Source organism: Balaenoptera physalus (genome assembly GCF_965194825.1).
Source record: "Balaenoptera physalus genome assembly, chromosome: 11".
Lineage (NCBI taxonomy): Eukaryota > Metazoa > Chordata > Mammalia > Artiodactyla > Balaenopteridae > Balaenoptera > Balaenoptera physalus.
In genome coordinates, this window is record NC_138896.1 from 65,990,641 (window position 1) to 66,007,653 (window position 17,013).

The 17,013-nt window shown below is 41.7% G+C and overlaps 1 protein-coding gene across 4 annotated transcripts in view; it reads right to left on the reverse strand.

The window, feature by feature from the left end:
- The window catches only part of CTNNB1 (catenin beta 1), a 42,340-nt gene extending 29,242 nt beyond the window's left edge, over nt 1–13,098 (reverse strand). For 3 of the 4 annotated variants that reach the window (XM_082412813.1, XM_082412812.1, XM_082412811.1), the window contains exon 1: nt 12,902–13,097. The gene's annotated coding sequence lies outside the window, so the exon portion shown is untranslated. Of the gene's footprint in view, nt 1–12,901 lie in introns of all 4 variants that reach the window. The other variant, XM_082412814.1, reaches the window with a different exon arrangement.
- Between the last annotated feature and the right edge of the window lie 3,915 nt (nt 13,099–17,013).

Sequence of the window (17,013 nt, forward strand, 5' to 3'; positions counted from 1 at the left end):
TAGCATAAATGCAATGTAAAGATTTCATATATTCAAATTTTGTTATGCAACTGCTACATACCAAGAAGAGTAATAGATTCTGGGGATACAGTGGTGATATAAAATAGACGTGGTCCTTGCATTCTTGATAGAGAGACAGACAACAACTGAATAAACAATTACAAAGAGTGATAAGTGTATAACTAAGTAACAAGTGGGAGAATGGAGTGGAAATGACACTAGGACAAGTGGAAGGCCCTACTCAGAGTGGCCACAGGCTTCTGTGGTAACCTTCAAGGGTACCTTTAAGCTGTGAAGATAACCTTCAAGCTGAAACCTGAAGAAAGATGCAAAAGAGCCAGCATGTAAGGAGCAGAGCAGGAACATTCCAGAAACAAGAAAACATGTGCAGAAGCCCACAATCATTAGGACCCCGTCATCTTTTAAGACCACGGTGGTTCGGTTGAAGTGGGAAAGTGTGATTAAAATGAGATGAGGCTGAAAATAGCCAGATCATGTAGGGCTCTACAGCCTTTGTTAAAAAATGTATTTTTTACTCTAAGTGCCACTGGAAGTCCATAAAAGGTTATAAGCAGGTGAATAACAAGATCGTATTTGAGTTTTTCAAAACTGGCTTTGGCTATAATGAAAAATAACTGAAAGGGGAACAGAAAAAAGGGAAACCAGTAAAGCAACTATAGCAATGTCCAGGTAACAGATGGTGGTGGCTTAGGCTAGGGTAACAGCACTAGGCACGAAAAGTAGCTAGATTAGAGAAATACTCTGGAGATAGAAAAGAGTCTCTGGTTGATGGACTGATTGCAGTAGACGAGAGAAATTAAAGTAGATGAGAGGAATTAAAGATGACTACTAGGTGTTTGGCTTGAGCAATTAGGTTGTGATACTTACTGAGTTTGGTGCAATGTAAGAAAGGAGAACGTTTCTAGAACTGCGCTGTCCAATACAGTAGCCATTAGTCACACATGACTATTTACATTTAAATTTTATTAAAATTTAGCTCATCAGTCACATTACCACACTCCAAGTGCTCAAGAGCCATATGTAGCTCATGGCTACCATATCAGACCACACAGATGTAGAACACTTCCACCATCACAGAAAGTTCTACTGGACACTGCGGTTCCAGAGGGAAGTTTAAAAAAAAAAAAAAATGCACCAAATGCTGAGTGATCCAGCAAGACTAAAGGTAAAAAGTATCTGACTGGTCAGCATGGAGGTCCAATAGTGAGTTCAGCAAGAGCACATTCACTGAAATAATGAAAGCAGAACACATACTGGAATAGGAGATGAAAAGTGAAGACCATATCCATAGGATATCTCTTTCAGACTATGAAAGGGAGCAGAGAAATTAAAGGGGCATTAGCTGGAAAGAAACAAAGGTCATCCAATTCCAGAATATTCACCCATTCAACAAGTATTTATTAGCACCTACAACTTCCAGATGCTGTTCTGAGTACCAGGCATACAAATCAGAAAAAGACAGTGACAGGGGGAAAGAACAAGCAAGTAAACAAATGTTACTTCAGAGTATGATTAAGTGCCACAAACTAAATAAAAGAATATAATAAAGTGAAAATGAGTGAAGAGGGAAGAGCTCAATCTGACATGAGCCATAAATGACAGGAAGGAACCACCTCTGCAAAGATGGAATGTATTTGTATGCTATTGGGAAAGATCCAAAATGAGGTGAAAAGATTTAAAAGTCATTCACTCACACATATTCACTGATCAACTAGTTATGTACTATGATTCTAGGTACTGGGAAGAAAACAGTAAGGAAATAGACAATAATCCCTGTCTTCCTAGAGCTTATGTTCTAGGAGGCTAAGAAAAAGGGGGGGAAAAGGTAAAATATCTATTATGTTAGACAGTGATGAGGCCTAAGGAAAAACATAAAGCGAGATAGGAGATAGGAAGTTGGGGAAGAACTGCACTTTTAATGAGCTTGCAGAGCCTATTGTTTCTAACTCCAAAGCATTCCTCCAATCTAGCGACTCTGTGCCTAGTGCTACTACCCTAACCTAAGCCACCACCATCTGTCACCTGGATGATTGCTGTAGTTATTTTACTGGTATCCCCTCTTTCTTTCTTATCTCCTTTCAGTTTTACTTCTATGAAGAGTGAGAGGAGGAAAGTAGTAGGTGATAAAGAGAGTAGTCCAAACACATAGGAGTTTGTGCTTTTACAGAATGAGATGGTTAAGCCCCTGGAGGTTTTCAAACAGAGAAGTTACATGATCTATTGCTTTAAAAGGATTATTCTGGCCACTGTGTTGAGAATACGTTTAAGGGGAACAAAGGTGTAAGCAGGAAGACCAGTTAGAAGACCTCTGTAGTAATCCAGGCAAAAGATTAGGAGAGCAAGGCTATGAAATGGCATGGTAAGAAATGGCTAGATTTTGGATATATTTTAGAAGGAGAGCAGACACAATTCTCAGACAGGGTTTGGATATGGGGTGCGATAAAGACAGTCAAGAACAGTAAGGTTTTAAGTGTGAGTAACTGGAAAGACAGAGTTCCATTTAGGACAGACTAAGAGAAGCAGCTTTAAGAGAAATTGGGAGCTCAGTTTTAGATATTACATTTGAGAATGCTTCTGAGACATCCAAAATGTTGGGGAAAAAGTTGGCTATCAGGATCTATAGTTCAGGGGAGAAATTCAGGCCAGGGATATAAATCTGGAAGCCATGAGCAAATAGATTAAATACCATGTTTAAAGCTATGAGACTGGAGTGTATTTAGACAATGAAAAAGGAGAGGTCCAAGGACTAAATTTTCAGCCACTACAACATAGAGGTCAGAGATGATAGAAAAAGCAAGGAAGACTAAGGAGGAACCACCAGTGAGGTAGAAAGAAAACCTGCTAGCAGATGTGGTGGCCTAGAAGCCAAGGGAAACTTGTGTCTCAAGCAACTGTACCAAATGCTACTGAGAGGTTAAGTGAGATGAGGACTAGGAATTTATAACATGGTGGTCACTGGTAGGGGTTGAAAAGAAAAGGGGAGAGAGTGTATCCAAGCAACTGTTTCAAGATGTCTTGTTCGAAAGAGAAGCAGACTGGGTGGATAAAAGGGGAAACAGGAAGAAAAGATTTTTTTGTTTTAAATGGGACAAATAATATCATGTCTGTATGCTCATAGAAGGAAAAACCAATGATGCAAGAGAAGGGAGAATGACAGGGTCATATTCTTGAGAGCAAGAGGGAATGGGATCTAGTATAGAAATGAGCTGGTTGTCCTTATCTCTGAACACTACAGTTTGTCCATGATGACACAGGAGAAAGTAAAGGGCACAGTCACAGATGTGGGAGCATACAGGAATTCTTCCAATTATTCAATATGCTTTGTGAAATAGAAAGCAAGGGAAACAGATGAAAGCAAGGATGGGGGAGGGGGTTTGGGGAGGTTTGAGAAAAGAGGAAAAAGATACAGTGATAAAGAGGGGTGAACTAAGAGACCAAGGACCACTGGACATGAAATCAGAGAGGGACAAGGTTGTTGAGAGTGTATATAAGGAAGTGATTATGATTCAACATGAAATTTCAGTTGGGTAGAAGTGAGGGTGAGGGATACTGAAAAGCTTAGAAAGACAGTGTAAGTTTCAGTGGGGGCTGAAAAGCTGTTGGAATTGAAGTATTGGGGTGGTTGAATCAGATGGAAAAATAAGATCATTGGAGAAGACATCAAGGAACTAAGAGGTCAGAACAGCAGAAGCATCCTCTACATCAGTGTTACTCAAAGTACCAGACCACGACACCCTAAGGAGCTTGTGCCAGATTATATAAACCAACACACTGCTTCCTTCATCAAAAAAGTTTTGGTACCAAAAAAAGTCAGCTGAACTAAACACTGAACTTAGCGACACAGGTGAGTTACATTCTGGCACAAACTCCTTACTGCAATTCATACTGGTGACAAACAGTTCACAGACCAGGTGACATTTTGAGTAGCACTGCTCCACATGGATATTGATATCACCAAGAACCAAGAATTATGACAGAAATAAAGACGACAGTGAGCCAGGAGATAATGGTATTCAAGGAAGTAGGGGAATGACCCAGGAAAGTTGGTAGATGACTGAAATAAGGAGGGGTAGTGGGTGGTATAATTTGATGGCATGAGAGTCAAAGCTTAAAGTTTTGGAAAAGAATGGTCAAGAAGTGATAATGAGGAACAAAGAAGACATCTACTCTACCTCTTGGTTCACCAATAAAAGGTGTGCAAGAAGAGGAAACATCTACCACTTCAGAGAGTTTCAAGGTCAGTAGCATTATCAGCGGAGAAGCTAGGTACAGCTGGAGCAAGAAAGAGAAGGAAACATTCCCAGAACAGATAGACAATAAAAAGGATTTGCTAAGGACTATGAGTTCCAAAGGCACAATGAATGGACTTCAGGAGATGATAAAATGTGGGAGATGGAGACCAAAAACAGCAATGGGATTCAAATCCGGAGGGATACGGGTAATACATACAGAAGAGTGAGGCATAACTAAAGAAACAAAGTCCTACAAAAGGCATGTGTTAGGACTGGCCTCTGACCAGAATATAATGCTTACTCCTTTATAAAGATGGACCCTCCATCCATGCAGAGTGACGATACGAAGGTGACGGAGCTCCTGCTTGTTTAGCTTCTGATGGGGAAAAGGGGACTAGTCTGACGAGCAAAGAGACAGTTAAACAGTCTTCCTATCTTAGCACTTTCTAGAGAAATGTAATATGATCTGGGGTGTAACGGCAATAAGGAGAAACCTAAGGCTCTTTGGCATATAGTCAGGGCATTCTTCAAGCATGATTCAAGGATGTAAGTATTCTTTCAAAAAAGATCCAGTTTTAGTATTTTAACTATCATTACATTGCCTCATGAGTGACTCCCAGATTTCTAATATCTTAAACTTTCTAGCCTCTTTTCATTCTATGGGGAATAGACAGGCTGGCACTCTGACTCAGGACCTAGGAAAAATGACAGCAGAATTAAGGCAGGAAACAGTGACCTATAGAGGACAACTATCAGATATGAGTTTCACCTTGTAAATGGATCACAGAGGACATTCATATCTAAAAGTTACAACGATATAAACCTCACTCATATCTCATGTGGCTTTTCCAAGAGCAGATATCAAATTAAAAAAATAATAAAATAATTAAAAAACTAAACAAACTTTAAGTAAATCAACTTTAAGCAAAGTACCAGAAAGACTAATAAGAATCTATCTAAAGAGTACCATGTCAGCATACTATGTTTCCTATGTAACATTTATGTAGTGTCTACTTTTGTATCTAAATGAACTGTTGGGTATAAAGTAATGTTTGACATTGCTACATTCTTTCAGTTGCTCAGGAAAGATTTGAAGTGTCTACCTCAGCACTTTCTACACAATAGAATGGAACTCCACTTAGAAACCTCCATAGTTAGTTGGATTGAAAAATATTTCCAAGAAACCCTTGTTCCTCCCTTACACATGGGTCATTCATCTGGTATATAGAAGACTTCAAAGACAGACTCACTCCCTACACCCTTACCCCCAAACCACTTAATTATACTTTAAAGTGGGGGGGCAGCTTTTACAACCCCCACCCCCCTGAGAAGCAAATTACAATCATTAAGATCATCTTCAAAATGCATTCCCGAGAAAGTCTGCAGTAAATCTAACTTCTCACAATTTTATATGGATAATGTACAATAGAGTGTGTGTACATAAATATCACAATTATTTCAGCTATCATAAAACCCTGTTAATAAAAGAAACTTATTAACTAACCCTTTAACATGTGCACATCTTTTCCTTCCAAGTCAGATCAGCTACCAGCATTTAAGATAAGATTTATCACAGCTATCATTTGTATGCCATGAGGACTGATGAACTTCAAAGAACTGAAACAGGTTAAAAATATCTCCCCCACCCCCAATTTTTTAACTAATTGTTTAACACACCTGTTACATCAGTTAAAAGGAAAATATCACTCCAGCAACATGTAAGTTATGAAATCACAAGTAAAACCATGGGAATATTAGTGAAGAAATTAACAGATGGAAAGAAACAGGGGAGCAAAATGGCACTGCATGAAGCAGTTTCAAACCAGCATCATCCAGCTATTCATACTTTTCAATCTGTTTCTTTTTGGGGGGGTTGCGGAGGAGGCCTTTTCAACAAGTTCAAAAGAAATCAGAGGCAGGAAATCTCTGGACTATTACAAGAGAAACTTTACAGTAGCTCTGTAAAGTTATATGGAGATTGTGGAACAGGCCAAGGGGTGAACACCTTGGGATGAATGTTTTGTGAAAAGTCCACTGATCAGTTTGGCTTGCATTCTATACCATATCATATAAAAACAATTGCAGTCTACAGCACTATTTTCAGATTATTTTTAAAACCAATGTTGGCCTATGGTTTGCGTTTTCAGTCCAGACAGTTTGCCATTTAAACATGTAGTCAGAAAACTAAATACCCAACTTTTCAAACTCTGGAAATGAACAACCTTGCCCTAGCAGCAAAAGATTTAACCAATATCTACTTAATTGCCTGCATAAATTTATTCTGACCAAATAGCAGTAAGCCATTAATTTAAATAAAACTAATATTCAATTAATTTTTCATTATCTAAACTTTGCTTTTCAGTTTTAAATCTAGTCTGATAATAGTTTATCACAGAAATGCAGACTTTGGCTGAAAACCAGGACATGAGTTAACGCCATCAATAAAATTTCAGGCTGACATGATTGTGTACACACAGCCAGAATTTGTCCAGCATTTTAGGTACCTTCAAAGATTAAGTTTTGAGACCTCATTTAAGAAAACACTTTAAAAAACTATACTTAAGATGATCAAGTAATAAACAAGTTATTTCTCCTCCTTTTCCTTGACCCAACCCATCTTAATTCCTAAACTTATAAGTGTACGTTTCCCAGATTTCACAAAGTTAGTAATATGAACCTGTTTTAAGTTCCTAATCTATAATCAATTGATACAAGGCATTTTTCAAGTGCCAAATATGAACCTAATAGTTTAACAAATCTTACTTCCTAAGTTATACATATATATACATATGTATACATAGAGAGACACAGATGCATACCCACTCCCAGAATCGTATTACCTTCAATCATTTAGTAGAATCATCATTACAAAAAAACTGTACTCTAAATGGACTACTGCAGATGTCACAAACTGGCAGATCCTGCCAATAGGTGTATTTAATTTGTGTTAAACAGTGTCTCAAAACATGAATTTCATTCACCAATGTGTGCAAATCATGGGATGCACATTAATCCAGATTTCCTGCTTCTCTTAGGGGAAAAAAAATTCAGATGATGTGGACACATGAACTACTTTCCCACACAATAGCTGGAGCTGAAGACTGGCTTAGATAGGACATGTGTTCCCCAATTTGTCATAGTTCACAGGGTCCCAGTTAGCCCATACCTGCCTGGCCCTGGAGACACTGAATAGTTATTCCCACTGTGATGGCAGAATTTTTTTTTTTTTTTTTTTTAAGTAAGATGTACATAGTTTTCAGAAGAACTTTCAAATCTACTCTCATCTGATAAAAATCTTGGAAAACTGGAATAGAAGCTATTTGACCTACAGACAGTAAATGATGCAAATACTAGTTACGGACTTAAACATTACTTATTCCATATATGATGCTTTTTGAGGGATCACAACCCATTCTGAAATAACCATTTATATCAAACAGCTGAGGCACTCTTGCCTCATGTTTTTAAAAAGGTATAACAGGGACTTCCCTGGTGGCGCAGTGGTTAGGAATGCTCCTGCTAATGCAGGGGACACGGGTTCAAGCCCTTTTCCAGGAAGATCCCACATGCCGCGGAGCAACTCAGCCTGTGAGCCACAACTACTGAGCCTGTGCTCTAGAGCCCGCGAGCCACAACTACTGAGCCCACGAGCCACAACTACTGAGCCCGCACGCCTAGAGCCCGTGCTCTGAAACAAGAGAAGCCACCACAGTGAGAAGCCCTCGCACCCAATGAAGAGTAGCCCCTGCTTGCCACAACTAGAGAAAGCCCACACGCAGAAATGAAGACCCAACACAGCCAAAAATAAATAAGTTAAATAAATTAATTTTTTAAAAATCTATTTTAAAAAAAGGTATAACAATAATACATTTCTTAAATAGTCAAAAATCATTATCAATTTTTCCACAAAAATATACTAAATTCCAAGAGCAAAATTGGAGCAGTGATACGGTCATTTTCCCTCCCTACTCAATCAACTTTTAAATTTCATTTCAAGCACCTATTTATGGAAAACATACAAAGTTAAAATTTTTTTTCTAAACTGAGAATTTTCCATAAAATGACCATTTGACTTCTAAAAGCTATTTTTTTTTTAATGATTGCTTTTATTTATTTTTGGCTGCACTGCGTCTTCGTTGCTGCCCGCGGGCTTTCTCTATTTGCGGCGAGCAGGGGCTACTCTTCATTGCAGTGCACGGGTTTCTCAATGCGGTGGCTTCTCTTGTTACGGAGCACGGGCTCTAGGGCATGCGGGCTCAGTAGTTGTGGCTCGCGGGCTCTAGAGCGCAGGCTCACTAGTTGTGGCACACGGGCTTAATTATTCTGCGGCATGTGGGATCTTCCTGGACCAGGGCTCGAACCCGCGTCCCCTGCATTGGCAGGCGGATTCTTAACCACTGTGTCACCAGGGAAGTCCCTAAAAGCTATTTTTAAATGGGCTTTCTTCCTGTTACCGATCAGAATCTGATTTAAAACAAGTATTTTCATAAAATAATGCTACTAATAGAAACAGCAAGAACTTTTAACATAGGAGTGTGGAGAAAGGTGTTTACTGAAAATTTTAAAGGTCAAAATACTGGTATTGTGCATCACAGCATTATACAAATGTATACGCTATACAAATGCCTATAGTCACTAGGCATTGTGCTCTAGAGTTCACGTTAAGTTGACTCAACTAGCTTTGTTGATATCCAGTTCTTAACACAGACATAATATTCCTTGAAAATATAACCAAGTTGAAGACTTACTCATGTTTTACTGTATAAGAGATTTTAGACAAATTGACAATTCACTTCTTTGTTAACTTCTTCTGAGAATTTTAGTTTCTATAATTCATTAATATGGCTAGACATGAGGATCCTTTACCCCAAAATTATACTGAGTTTTTGGTTTATAATTATGATATATTTAAGCAGAACTTCCTATTTTAAGTAACAAATAAAATTTAACCCTTAATTTAACTTTGACCTTTCTCCTGCAAATAATGGTTGAGATGACATGTTCTCAAGCCGATCTTTTAACTAGCAGTAATAAGATAAATAAGCTATTCTAGAATTCAAAAGGTTCCCTGACTGATGCTTTCCCATAAAAACTGTTTGTAAGTATGTTCCATGCAAACTTGATGGGGAAAAAAATATCACTAGCATTATATTATATCCACTGGAGGGCACTCAATGTGACCGAAGCATGCAATAACATGCCCTAACTCTATTCTCACTCAACTGCATCAAGTTTGAGGGAGACTTTGGGGATGGGGAATCTCTCTTAAAAGAAGAGATGCCCACAACTAACAAACTTACAAAGATAGTTAAACTCTAAAAAGGGTTCCTAATGTGATTGACTTTCTCTATTAAGAGCTTCTTTTTCCTTAGGGAGAAAGCAGATTAAATACATACTTCAAGGATACAGGGTTCAGGCCTCAACAGAAGTATCTAGATTTCAAACCTGGTCAAGCTCAGACTTGCGTAAAACACAAAAGCAGCATTCTTAAGTAAACAGAGGAAATAAAGAACTTTCTCCAGAGTTTAAGTGATGAAAAACTACACAAGTTAACTCCTACTCATTTTCAAGCAATACAAATAATATATTTTCCTTTCGTGAAACTTAAGTACTTATTTTAGCCTGTTACTCTATCACACCACAATTAGAAAGGTATTACATAAACAATAGTCTGTTAAAGAATGAGAACTGATTCTGCAACTCAGTATCCTCTCAATGAGGGTACAAGAGGCAACAGCTACGTGCTCTGGACTAATCAGCAAGCAGTAGCTCCTAGTCTATGTTTTACTATTTACTTTTATGGTATAAAAATGTTTTTAGTCAAGGTGTTTCAACTAAAGATACCTATTCCCAACAAAAAGAGGGCTACAAGAATACAACTAAGTTAACACAACTGTTTTCACAATCAATGTCACAAGTCAACATGCAGCACGAAAGAGTTGCCAATACTTTTTATTAGAAGTTTGCCCTGCTCTAAATGCATTCATCCCTTCTGCCCTGGGTTGGCAATCAAGCACGCTTCCAACCAAGCTCAAAGTACAAACTTAAAATTTACCAGCTCCTCCTCTACAATTATTATCAGCAACTAGTAAACCATAAAAGAGAAATAAAAGCTTATTATAACTGGACCTATGTATATTGTTTCATTTCAATAACACAAAAGTTTCATTTAGCTGAAGATACTACATATACTCCATTTCTGTGGTTTTAAGTTCACTGCTACTTATAACTATAAAAGACTGAGATTCAAACTTTTGAATTCTCCATGTTCCTAGTTTCAACAATACTTACACTCCTCTTTCCACCCCTCCCAACAATAAAAAAGGATATTTGCAGATAGTTTTCCTAAGGGCCAAATCTCAAAACACCCTTAGAGAAATTTGCCTACTTCATGTTTTCCCTTTCCCATTTGGGGAGGTGGAGGAGGGAAGTGTCTATGAAGACAAAAATACACTTCATTTATATGTATAATTTTTATTCTCTTCATCACTAGTAACAGTAGGAAGCTCAATTCAGTTTCAGTTTTAATATAGAAATCTACATTTTTCTACATAATTACCTTGGTAAAGGAAATAAGACAACATTTCAAAAGAAAGAAAACTCTTGAACACTTACTGACACTTGAACACTGCTAAATGTTTTTTTTTTTTAAGCCACCTTTTTTTTTTTCTAATTGGTTTTTCCTGAAAGCGATTTTAAATGACTGCTCTAGCCTCTGGGAGAATCTCAGGCCTCGAACTCCACAAGGACTCTAAGTTACATACTATACTAAACTTTCTAGTGCAGTTTTTTAATTTCCCCCTCAAGGACTTCAGACTTGAATAGTCTCAGCATTCCTTTAATCCTATAGACTAGTCTTCTGGAAGTTTTTCAAGTTACTGTTGCAATCACTTTAGGGCCTTGTACATGGCCTTCAGAACAAAGACTAGGTCAAAGTAATGAATACTGGGCGCAACTTAATCAAATTTTGTGAAAGGATATTCTCAAACCTTAATAGCACTTTTTTTTTTTAACCCAGAGATTTGTGGGTTTAAATGTAAAAGTAAAATAAATGTAGCAGCCGCCTTAGTTCAGACCGGGGCGGGGGGTGGGGGGGGGGTGGGGAAGGGGAGCCTCCCAAGTAGAAGTTTATGTCACTTATTTAAGCAGATACTAAACAGTAGCATTATATAAATAACATTTCAAGCTATGTCTAATATTTCTTAGGACGAAGACAAGTTAACAGGAAGATAGCTGAAGGTACTGAATGTACACCAAGGGACAATAATGAAATGGCTTCCCAAGTTCCAGACAAAATACGTTATAACTTAGCGATCTGAAAAACAGCAGCCCAGACTTTATCAAAGGCTAGCCGTCTCTTCAAGTTGCTGTCTAGTCTAAGCCACCACTATTCACGACACAAAGCTCTCGTTTCACTAAAACCACTCCTCGATTTCCTTCTGCCGACCTCTGCATACCAGCAGGCCAGTCTCCCTTCATTCACCACTCACAAACTCGGGGGGGAGGGGAGACCACAGATGTCTGGAAGATACAAAGTAGGAGACAATGCTCCCTCCAACAGGGAACAGAAAACGAAGGAAACAACTACATCCGACTGCCAAAGCTTTCAAGTTTAGCGGATTCAGAAGCGGGCTGTGAGAACTGAACTTCGAAAGTCTCTGTTCCAAGTCCTCTCCCCAGACAAAACACGGAACGAAGTTGCAACGCTTGAATTTCCTTCGGGCAATTTCGTAGCGAGGGAAACATTCACCCCGCTGGAAAGTGTTCTCAAAATCAAGTTTAGCTGCCATGAAACTATCTGAATAAAGAATTTACACGAACAAAATTCTCGAAGCAGTCAGAGGCTGAATCCCATGGGTCGCTTGATAAGAGACAGTAAGCCAGTCGCCCTCGCCCTTATTTTTCCCAGGACCTCCCTTGCACGCCGCTTTCACCCACCTGCACCGTACAAGAAAATATAGGTGCAAGATATGGATTTTTATCTGTGCAAACCCTCCTGGCGCATCGCACCGTCTGCAATAATAGTTTGGATCCTCTAAGGTTTAAAGTTGCTTCGATTTAAACAAGCGCACTCACGCCGGCAGGGCATTAAAAAAAAAAATACTAACGATCCTCTTAACAATACGTCCTTAAGCACGAAAGGGGGAACCTGGAGATGGGACCTCGGGTGGCGTCCCAGGCCCAGTGCCCGCACCCCAAGTCCCCGCGGAGGCCGGGAAGGCGGAGTCCCCCGTCCCCACCCCGCCCCCCACCCCGGCGCATCCCGAGGCGCAGGGTCCCTCCCCCAAACTCAGCCGCGGCCGGAGCCCCGGACAGAAACCACAGCACCCCCCCACCCCGCCGGCCATCCGAGCTCCAGGACGCGCCCTCGCGGCGCCCCCTCCCCGAAAGCGGTGCCCCCCGGGCCCCCGAGGAGCGGCGCGACCGGAACCGGGCCAGGCCGCCGCCCTCCGTCCCCCGAGCGCGGCCCGCCTCCGCCGCCTCCCCGGCGTCCCCAGTCCGCAACCCCCGCTCCCCACCCGGGGCCTCCGGGCTGCGCTGGGCCCGGTTTCCAGCCGCCGCCGGGACCGCGCGCCCGCGACGAAGTTTGGCTCCGAAGCGGGAGCGGGAGCAGCCCCAGAAGGGTAAGGAAAGGAGCGCCCAAGCACCTCAGGGGAACAGGCTCCTCCCGCCGCGGGAGTCCGACCGTCCTCGGCCTGCAGTGGCGGCTCGACGCGGACCGGAGCTGCTCCTCGGACCTTCCTCGGTCTCCGCCTCCCCTCGCTCTCCGCTCCCGGGGCCGGGCTAACGCGGCTGCCACAGACCGAGAGGCTTAAAATGGCGCCGCACAAGGAGCTCTTATAAGTCGCGCAGGAGCCTCTGTATCCTGCCGCCAGCGGCGCAGCGCGGAGCGTTCCGCCGCGCGAGGACAAGGGGCGGGGCGCGGGGGGGCGGTGGAAAGTAGTCCCCGTGCTGCTGAGCAGCCCGCCGCCGTCCGCCCGCCCGGGGCAGGGGCGGGGCGCACGCGTCCTCTCCGGACGCTGTCCGGGGTAGAGGCCGGCTGCTGCCCCGCCGTGCGGGACCGGAGGGCGGCCCGCTAGGGCGCCGTGGTCCGAGTCGGGGAGGCCGGGGTCCCCCGCGAGCCGGGGTAGGCTGGGGGGAGGACGACGCTGGTACTCTCCTCTGTCCCGAGCCCGACGTCCCCGCCTCGCGCGTGCCCCGGGCCGTGAGAGCGGACGCGGGGCTGGCCGCGCGCTGCCCGCTGCTGGCGGGAGGCGGCATCGGGACCCAGGCCCTCCGGGGCCGAGCGGGCCAGGCGGCACAGGTCCCGGGAGGGCGGAAGTTCGGGGCCGGGGCCGCGCCGGCGGCGCGGGGAATGAGGTCGGGGCCCGCCCGCTCCGGGCGCTGCTGGGCGCCGCTGCCGCCCGGCTCCCTGTCAGGGGACCCCGGCGCGTTCGTGCTTCCGCCGTAGTTGCGGTCTGGGCCCCAGGCAGTTTGCAGGACTTGGCTCGCAGCCGAGCCAAGAGCCCCAGAGCCCCCCACGGTCCGGATCGTGGATCCCGCATCCCTACCGGCTGTTCACCCCGAATCTGGAAATGAAGTACCCGGCCGAGCCGCCAGTTCTCCCCACTCCCGAAGGCTGTGAACTCGCGTTAGGATAGGCGCCTAGCCCGCAATTCAACAAGTCCTGATGAGTCCCTACTGTGAACAAATGACTGATAGAAATGGACTAGCTCTAGAGCCCTGCCAACTAGGTTAATTCTTACAGATTCCATTTTCATCTGGTTCCACTTTGTTACTAAGTATCAATAGAGTTTTGTGGTGGTGGCGAGGATTTTTCTTTGGAGGAGGTGCATTTATAGGGTATCACTTATTTGAGAAATCCAAGTATGTTGTTTATGGAAAGAGCTATTGATTAGGCAGCTTCTAATTTTTAAAAACGCATTTTCTATTCTTCAAAAACATTTTCGAATTCGTCTTAATAGGTTGAAGTTGGTTCTTCATTCACCTTGGAAATGTCTCCATTGTAATCCAGCAGGATTGGCATTTGTCAAAGCTGAAAGAATTATGATCGATTCACTTTCTCTAGTCTGTTGTTGTATGCTTATTTTTCCTCCAAAACAATGGAGAGAGTACAAAAAGCAACAAAGTTATCTTGAGGCTTTTATCTCTGTAATTAATGCATGCAAACAATAGGTCTTTATACATAGGTACAGGCAGGAAACCTTCTTACTCATTCACTCGTGGAGTAGGTTATGTAGTTTTAGGCATAGCTATGCTTCAGGGGCAACATGTTCTTTAAATAATTCAATTTTTCCCCCTATCTTAAAGATATTTTATTATATACCGTGGTAATGTTAACTGCTGTCTATCACCCTAGCATACGTGGGGCCCTGCAGTGGGAAAAGTCCGCAGACTAAGATGATGTTCAGTGAGATCCATTGTCTACAATGACTTTCTCATTTGTGTCTTTGCTAGCAGTTCTGTAGAATTAGGAGTAGAGGATGGTTGCAGTTAACCATCTGGTCATAATTTGAACAGATCGAAAGGAAAAAGATACTTCATCAAAGCAGTGTTTCTAATATAAACTCAAAAGTGTAAATGGCATTTTTTCAGGTACTGATCCCCAATTTTAATGTTTATATACAGAGTTAAAGAATATGCAGTTGATTTGATTAAAGTCATATATTTAAAATAAGATGACTAATAAATATCAGAGTAATTTTTTAACAGACATTTCCTTTTTCTATGTTCAGTTTTGGTTTTGTTTTGCTGAATAAGGCACACTATTAAAACTGGTTAAGAAATATCTGCACCATTAGAACATCTAAAGGATAAAAACTCTTCTATATTTGTATTTCTCTATTTAGATGCCAAAATAATTGAAGCATTTTTCTATAATTTAGATATCTTAATCTAAATTTATAATTAATATTTAAAATCCCTAGTAATACTTTAAGCAAACACACGTTAGTAAAGGAAATGTAAAATTTGCAACAATGCAGCAAGCTATTTTTCCCATCACATCTAAGTGTACTGAAGAATTACTGGGTGACTAGCACTAAGACGAATTAGTTGAATTTAACAAATTGCTCAGAATTTTTATTTGCTTATCCCCAAGATAGAAATTGTTCCAACTGCCTCACCAAAAATATGAGATGAATAACTTCTCTGAAATGAAGACAAATATTAACATTAAACCAACAAGAAATACAAGCATCAAAATACCTGATGAGTTGGTGAAATAAGTGATTTTGTAAAAATGATTTTTAAAAGTTGACCTTGGGCAATACATTTCATAAAAAACACTTGGTTATCTTTTTTACACCTTTTCCTTCTAGAGCCAGCCACTTGGGTTTGACGTGAATTAATCCATTTTGTGAAACTGCAGAGGACAAATGGTTCTAAATTTCAGGCTGTGTTCCTGGAAACCAAAAGTGTCTCCAGCTGGTTTAACCGAGGAAGTATTACCTGTCATGATTTCAGACCACTGGCACATCCAGCAGTGGTTTCATGGAGCCTGAAGGTACAGCGTCACTTCACTAAAACACATACTTTTGAATCACCTTTAGGCAAAGAAATAAATGCCCAGATTGTTTTTGCACTTCCGACAGAGACATTAATCAAGGCAGCATTGCAAAGAAGGCCCGTTCGTTCCCTTTTGGGACAGTTAACTCTATCAAATCCACTAATTAAACATTTATTGAACGCTAAGACAATGAGCTTCCTTTAGAGAGAAATGGATGCCTGGGCTCCTTTTGATCAGGACCCTTAAATGAATGTGTAATTGTAATTGTAAAGAAGCCCTCCTTGAAAAGAAACAGAAACAGTAGAAAACAGTGAAACGAGGGTGTGGTCTCTTCTGGGCAATCTGAATCTCCTTGGGAAGAATCCTCCCCCAGCAGAAAGGTAAGACTAAATAATATTCCATGCATTTATAAACAATAACTCCCGACTGTCTAAGAAGGCTCGTTCAAAAATATTTCTTTTCAACAACCTGCAAACACTGGACAAAAATCAGCATCAGCTTTTCATTTAGCAGTTCATCAAGTGGGCTGTTTATGGATTGGGGCTTTTGATTTGCAATCCATCATGTCAGGGTTCAGTGTTATCTTTTGATTTCTTTCCAGCTGAACAGACTAAGTAGTTGTAAATACCTCTTGTCAGACTACATGGTTGGCTATTCTTACACACAGAAGTCATCTAGGAACCCACTGGGCAAATTCGGCGGAGAGCCACTATGGAAAGCTTGCATCTGGTGTGCACTGCGGCACGAGTGGGGGCAGTGAAGGTGGTGGGAGGCGATGTCCATGGTGGTGGCGGCGGCAGCAGCAGTGGTCGTTATGTTCATGGCCGCTTCAGCTATGCCAGGAACACTTTTCGTGCTTGGAGTTATGTGTTCTCCAGGCCTTCATTGGCTTGACACAAGAGTCTCTGCCATACTAAGGAAGTACATTTTAATGGCTACCATAGAAAGTGTAAGGAGAAGCAATGGAGACATCGTCCATCATATTCAAAGAGCACAAAGGTATATGTTTCTCAATGTTTCTAAGAACTAAGACAAATACCGCTGCATTGCTAAGAAATCATGCTTTGGAGACATACCTCCCCCAAACATACACACACACACACAAACACACACACACACACACACACACACACACACACACCTCTCTATTAAAAATTTCAAAATGGTTGCAGATACTTCATTCACAAGAAGGTTAAAGGCGTTTCCCATCGAAAGAAGGATTAACTTACCGGAGGATTCTGGGACTGCAGA